General features: G+C 37.1%; 1 pseudogene; it reads right to left on the minus strand.

Annotated features, from left to right (window-relative positions):
• Nucleotides 1–415: 415 nt before the first annotated feature.
• Nucleotides 416–7,868, minus strand: part of LOC102029950 — a 17,503-nt pseudogene continuing 10,050 nt past the window's right edge.

Raw genomic sequence — 7,868 nt, forward strand, 5'->3', positions numbered from 1 at the left:
TCACCAGCCAAAGGGAACAAAAGGGGTGAGAAAAGGGATTGAAAAGATATAAAGTAAACAGGCTGAAAAGTACAAGATTGGAGGGATATGATTTTGCTTTAAATTAATCCTACTGTGTATACCAGGGATAATATTGACAATAATACAAATGCTTCTAACACATTTACACTTCTGTTTTTATGTGAGAAAGCTGAAATTTCAAATATTTATTACTACAAAAATCATATTTTTAAATTGATATCTAAAAGATAGAAAAGTATAAAACAATAATGAAAAGCAACAGTGAAGGAGAGGCTTAAACATTCCTTGAGCTCCTTAGAGACACTGAGAGAAGCTCCAGATATTTTACATACAAATACTGAGAAAAGATAACAATAGAGGTAAGATAAGAAAATGTACTAAAATATACATAATATTATCTGTAGACATCATGAGCAACTTTCACATCCTTGCTCCTCAAACTGTAAATCAGAGGATGAGCATGCACACCACGTTAGTATACAACACAGAAGAAATTTTTCCCTGTCCCATAGATCCAAGAGAAGAATATTTAAGATAGATGAATGCTGCTGACCCAAAAAAGCGAGAAATGGCAATGATGTGAGAGCTGCGGGTACTGAAGGCTTTGGATCTTCCTTGTGTAGATTTGATGTGCAGAATGCTCGTGATGATGAAAATGTAAGATATTAGGATGGTGACACTGGGGTCTGTGATATTAACACCCACCACAAAGAGCACTACTACCTCACTGATATAGGTGCTGGTGCAGAAGAGTTGCAAGAGGGGCAGGATGTCACACAAGTAATAGTTGATGACACTGGCTCTGCAGAAGGTCAGTCTAAGCATGCAACCTGTGAGGCACCGGCTCCAGCAAAGCCCACTGCGTAGGCAGCAAGAGATAGCCCAGAACAGACCTGCTGAGACATGGGGACCTTATACAGCAGTGGGTTACAGATGGCCACATAGCGGTCATAGGCCATTGCAGTCAACATGTAGCACTCAGAGATAACAAAAAAGAGAAAGAAAAACAGCTGAACCATGCACCCTACATAGGAGATGCCATTCTTCTTTGAGACAAAGTTCATCAGCGTTTTTGAAGTGAAAACAGAAGAGTAACAGAGGTCAATGAAGGAGAGATTGAAGAGAAAATAGTACATGGGGCTGTACAGGAGAGAATTGAGAGCAATCAGAGTGGCTAAACCTAGGTTGCCAACCAGGGTGACCATGTAGATCATTAGAAACAGGCAGAAGAAGGGTAGCTGGAGCTGTGGACCACCTGTTAGTCCAACCAGAAGAAAGTCACCAAGGGCTCATTTGCAGTCAGCTTTCTCATTGGGAAAGATCTGGAAAGATGGAAGAAAATTTTAATAAAACATTTAGCTGTCTGCTTCCAAACCGTCCTTCATAATAAAAGGATTGGGAGTATCTAAAAGATTGTCTTTGTTTCATGACATCTGAAAATATTACCACATCCTCCCCTTCAACATTTCAATTACTATGTATATTCTCTAATTAGCACAATATGAGAAGCCTCCCATTCCTCTGTCCTTACTAGAAGACAGAGATAAGGCGGCCCAAATATAACCAGTTCATGAGCTCCAACAGTGGAAGTAGGGCTAGCAGATCTCCCTCTCACCCATCCTGCCCTTCACCTTGCAGTTCCTATCAATGTTTCCATTATTCTACCAGACCCTTCAGTTTCCCTATAATAACCAGCATTAAAAAATTATCTATGGCAGAAATAAATATTTTGTTATTCTGCTTCCTGGCAAGGAGTTGCTCCTAGTCTACACATTTTCCAGATACCTTACTGTGAGAATCCATGAAGTCAACTATTGAATTGACAATTGTGGGGGACTTCCATGGTACCTTAAGGTTCATGGTTAGTCATATACCCCAGTGTTTCCTCACATTCTCTTCTACTCCATCCAAGCTGGACAGCAGATGAAGGAGGAAGTTGAATGTGCCTTTAAAGATCTTCATATGAGGAAATGAAAGAGAAATGTTTAATTTAGATACTTGTTATATTAGTTGTCAACTTTGAAAAGAGTTGCCAAATGTATTCCTTATGACATGTAAATTCATCGCACACTACTGCTTACTTTTTAAATTATTTTTGTGTTTGAAAGAGACAAATGCATCTCCTGCTGCTGTTGTGTTCTTGCTGTCTTCTGTGGCTGTTACAGATCATTTGCTACCAAGCTGAAAATGACACCAACACAGCCAGGATAAGATCAGACAAATGCCGGCAGTAGATAAAGTCAGCTTTCCGTACGGGTGTGTCTCCTGTTTTTATAATGTAGTAGCTCTCATTTTTCAGCCACATGAAGAGGGAAACAGGTAACGAGAGACTAAATTTACATACCCTCCTTTTACTCTGTGAAATAGTGCTGACCCTTTGTGTGTGTCACCTCCACAGTCCTAAAGAGGATGCAACTTCAGAGGTGTCAGAGCAGACCAGAAGCAATCACAAGATCTTCTTCATGGATGGGCAAAAGGATCACATGCCCATCTCACAATCTGTATGACCCAGGAGCCATTCCAAAGCGTAGGTCAAACTTCTATTCATACACTCACCCAAAGCGGGTAATGGAAAGTCATGGATTTGACACCAAATTCAAAATGTCATGGAACCCATGGCTTAAGGCTTCTGAAGCTTTTGCACCTGATTAGAAATCCAGGGATAGATGTCCCCTAGGACTTTTCCATGGTGATAAACAAGGAAGGAAGAATTACTGGTGTATGTGTTTACACTCTGCTTCATGATAGTGGATATAATCTCCCACCAGGGATTGCACAGTCCCCAGGCATAGATGAATGCACCTTCGGCTGTTATTTACATACAAGTAAATATAATAAATAAATAATAATATATAAATAATAAAATAATAAATAATAAAATAATAAATAAAAATAATAAATAAAAAATAAATAAATGTTGTTAGAATTAGTTATTCACTAATTGTAGCGATGGATAAAATCTTAGTTTATAAACTATTTGTTTAGTAAACTATTTTATGATACTTGTTAATATTTTGAGTGACTTTAATAATTCTATATATATTCAGACATATAGGCAGATATTCCATATATCCTATACATATCCTTTTTGGGTAAAGAGAGATGTATCTTAATAAAAATATTGTATAGTATGCTGATTATCACTTATTTTATGAATATTTAAGTACTTTGTGTTTTTCACACTCAATATGCCTTTGCCTTTAATGGGTTAGAATCAAATTAGTCAGATAAAATGCTATTTATGGGATGTGATTTCAAGAAAATATGACAAAATTTCATGTACATATGGACATGTGCTACTATTTATGAGGTGTTATTTTTTATTTTAATTTTTTAAAATAAAATCACTTTATTAAGGTATGATTGACATACAATAAAGTTCCTTTATGTAAAATGTGCACTTTGGTAGGTTTTAACAAGTATGAATACCCCTGAAGCCAGGCAATGCTGAGAGAGAGGACAGACCCGCCACTCTTGAAAGCTTCCCCAGATCTATTTGTCACCTGATGCTCATCCCCAGCAAGGCTGGTCTGCTTTGTGTAGAATAATTTGAAGTTTCTGGAAATTTATAGACATGGAAAAATATGGTTTGTAGTTTTATTTTTTTAAAATGTATTTAGAACTAAGTGTGTGTGTGTGTGTGTGTGTGTGTGTGTGTGTGTGTGTGTGTAAAGAGAAAGAGAGACAGAGGGCAAGAAAGGCAGACTGAGTCACAAGTGGGTTTAAGGAGCTGACTCACAGAGTTTCAGGGCTGGAAAGTCTGAATTGTGTAGGGAGGACCAGTAGACTGGATACACAAGAGTTGATGATGTTTTGAGGAAGAATGTCTTCTTCTCCTGGAAACCTCAGCTATCTGTTTCTAGCAATTTTTTTGCAGACAGACCACACTCAGCAACAATGAAGGTGTTAACATACCCAAAGAAATGGAATTGACTTCAAATTTTTTAATGATTACGAACTCACAGGTAGTATAAAAAATTATACAGATTCTCTTGAACACTCTGCCCATTTCATCCTATGGTACACCTTCTGTAACTATAGGATAACAGCATGACTAGGATAGTGACTTCTGTGAATTACAGTAAATGCATCACAGAACTTTTTCAGTGGTCAGTAGTTCAAGAGGTATGTGTGCCTGTGTGTGTGTGTGTGTGTGTGTGTGTGTGCATATAGATTTATGCATAATGCATGCAATTCAGTCCTATGTATGTATTTATGTAACAATCACAGTTCTCAGGATACAGAATTATTCTACCATCATAAATGAGCCCCCTTCTACTAACTGTCCAAAGTTATACCAGTACCCTCCCTGTCATCTCTGTTTTCTGATTATCACTAATCTGTTCTCTATCTCTGTAGTTCACTTACTTTAAAAACAATGAATAGACTCATATAACATGTAACTTCTGAGATTGGCTTGTTTTGTTTTGTTTTTCACTGAGCAAAATGCTCTTCAGGGTCACTTAAACTACACATGTACCAACAATTTGTTCCATTTATAGCTGGGTAGTGTTTCATCTATGACAAAACAGCTTTATTTAGCCTTCTGTAGTAACTTCACTAATACAAAGACCTACTCTTTTTTGTTTCTAAAAATCTGATTCCTGAGCAGAGCTTAGCAGATCACAGTAAAGACTGGTATTCTCAAAATTAAGTAGAAAAGGGTTCTATTTATCTCCCCAAAAGAATGTCCATAACAGCAAGATTTACGTACATATCATGATCTGTCAAAAACAAGGTGATCACACCAATGTCCCACCCTTAGTCTTCATGAAAGTGTGAATCAGATTTATGACTCATAACAAAGTAGACCTATTAGAATGGCTATGAGTAAGTACAAAGTTAGACAACATCAATGATCAGCGGAGACATTAAGCACTTGAATGCTAATATGTTGCTGACAGAATATAAAGCAATGGAGACTATTTTGATCATGGTTTAACAGTCAGTTAGCTCACTCCCTTAAGCATAAAGTCTTACCTCAGTGCCCAGCAGTGTTATTTGTATGTTATTCCTCACCACTACTGATACTTCTACATCCATATTTTCTTGTTGACTTAGCTTGAGTCTAAAATATTCTTTTAAATGTTGTTAGAATAATAATAAATTCAAATGCAGCTGAGCACATTGGCCAAGAACTTTAATTCCAGCTGCTCAGGAGGCTGAGGCAGGAGGATCAAAGTTCGAGACTAACCTGGACAACTTACTGAGATTCTCAAAATGAAAAGACATCTAATGCATCATAACCATCATAATAATAAATTAGATCAATAACACATTCTCTATACAAAAATTAATTTTAAAAATATCATGGGCTTAAAATATAAAAGCTAAAGCTATGAAACAGTGATGAAAAAGTTAAAAGAAAACTTTTTGGAATTTGAGATTAGCAAAGATTTCTTCCTTTATTTTTTTTTTTTTTTCATTTTTTTTCCAGTACCAGGAATTGAACTCATGACCTTGCACTTGCCAGGCAGGTGCTGTGCCGCTGAGCTAAATCCCCAGCCTCAAGATTTCTTAAATGTAACAAAAAACCTGTTATAAAATTGAAACATCAAAATTAAATTTGTTTCTATTTTTTGAAAGAAATTATTAAGATAACGAAAAGATACAAACTAGGAGAAAAGGTTTGCAATTCATAGGTTGGATAAAAATTTAAACTTGGGAAAAATAAAGAAATCTTAAATTGAGCAATAAGAAACAAACCGCTCAACCAAAAAGTGGACAAATATTTAAAGTCATGTCCTCAAAGAGATTCTATAAATGGCACACACAAGTACAGGAAAATGGCCCATGTCATGAGTCAATTAGAAAATATAACTTGAAACTACAAAATTACCTTCTTCACTGTACTATATACTGTCCTACACTGTACACTCCATTATAAACTCTAGCATATTACAACATCTAAAATGATAAAGTTGAATGTAACAGTATGAGCCTGGTTGTGGAGGAACAGCAACAAACTGCACATAGTAATGTGCAAATGTTAACCACTTTTGAAAATAATTTAACAAGTTTTTAAAAATCTAAATATCATGCATTGTGTGACCCAGCCATTCTATTCCTGTGTATTTGCCTGTGGTGGATTAACTAATGGGCATCTTGTAACACCCAGCTGCAGTGAATCAGCGTGACTCTGGGTGTGGAAGGCCCACCTGAGTGAGGATTGCTGCCAACAGCATAAAAGGAGAACTGGAGGGGAAGATGTTGTGCTCTTGATTCTCCTGGAGAAGCTCATCATGCTGGTTTCCCTGTTATTAACTCAACTGTTCTCATCATCAGAGGAGTTCAGGTCCTCGCTGTCACTGAGGAGGGCTGTGATTCTCTTCAGGGGAGCTCTGGTCCTTTCCTTAAGTGTCACTTCCTGCCTCCAGTGCAGGTCATTCAATCTGCTGCCCCAGATCCTTCATCCCACTGGCACAGACTTTCTAGCTTCCACCACTGACCTCTGGGCCTTCCCAATGAAGATCCTTGGTACAGACTTGCATGAGACATTGTGGGCTCCAGGCCTCCAGGTGGACTCTGGGAGGACATTGCTATGCGTTCCAGGTCTTCAGCTGAAATCTTGCAGGTTATTACCATGGGATCCAGGCCCTCAGCTGAATTTTTTGGGTCTGTAGTGTGTGGATAGATCTCACACACTCTTCTGCATTTAACTTCTTGTGTGAATATTATAAAATAGTCCTATAAATTATGTATCCTGTATTAAATCTGTTTCCTTGTAAATGCTAACTACATTTCCAAAGTTAAACAAAAACATATCCATACAAAGACTTGTGTATGAATATTTCCAACAATTTTTTTTTGTTTGTTTTTGGTACCAGGAATTGAACTGACTACCTCATACTTGCCAGGCAGGCACTGTGATGCTGAGCTATATCTCCATCCCATTTCCAACAGTTTTAGTGGCAAGAGCAAAAAATGTTCATAGTAGAAACCAATAGGGAAAAGAAAATAAATTTTAGTATAATTATATGTGATGATGCCCTGAGTTGATTCATCATCATCTTCATCATTATCATATGTAGCACAATAATAAGGATAAATTATTAATATATATTACAATGGTAATGAATTTTAAAACTTTTCACTGAGTGAAGAAAGGCAGATCAGGGGCTGGGGAATTAGCTCGGCAGCAAAGCGCCTGCCTGGCAAGAATGAGGTCGTGAGTTCGATTCCTGGTACTGGAAGAAAAACAAAAAAAAAAACAAAAAAAAAAGAAAGGCAGATCAATAAACAATGCAATGCTTTTGTGTGATAGAATAGAAAATGCAAAAGAATCCACAGTGACACAAAGCTGGTCAGCGTTCCTGAGGACAGGACAGGATCACACAGATGGGCAGGACAGAAATATTCCATGTGAACAGAGAAATACTTTGAGGGATGATGGAAGATAGGTCCACCATCTTGACTGTGATGATGGTTTCATAAGTGCACACATATGTGAATGATTACCAATGTATACATTTTATTTTGTGAAATATTTTAATGTCAACTACATTTCAGTTAGGAAAACAGAACTGAGCTTTAACTGACTTACATAGCCAGAACAGCAACACATAAGGAGTCACTGCTGCTGAACAGCAGGGAAAGGAGGAAAGAACATCTACTTTTAAGAAGTTTCAAGCTTTTCAGGAAAAAAATTGTAATTATTTGAGCATAAGGAATGTAAATTCTATTTCCTTTTTATCTTGTACAAAAATTTATGCTGCAATCCTGTATTTAGCAGAAACTATCAGTCTCCATTTCACAGACATTGCAGGCTCACATATGTTGTAGCTATCTTGATAAATACCTGAGAACAGACTAAACCCCCGTTGTACTTAACACACCACATGACTTCA

The sequence above is a fragment of the Chinchilla lanigera genome, unplaced genomic scaffold (assembly GCF_000276665.1).
Source record: "Chinchilla lanigera isolate Chin_1 unplaced genomic scaffold, ChiLan1.0 scaffold00011, whole genome shotgun sequence".
NCBI lineage: Eukaryota > Metazoa > Chordata > Mammalia > Rodentia > Chinchillidae > Chinchilla > Chinchilla lanigera.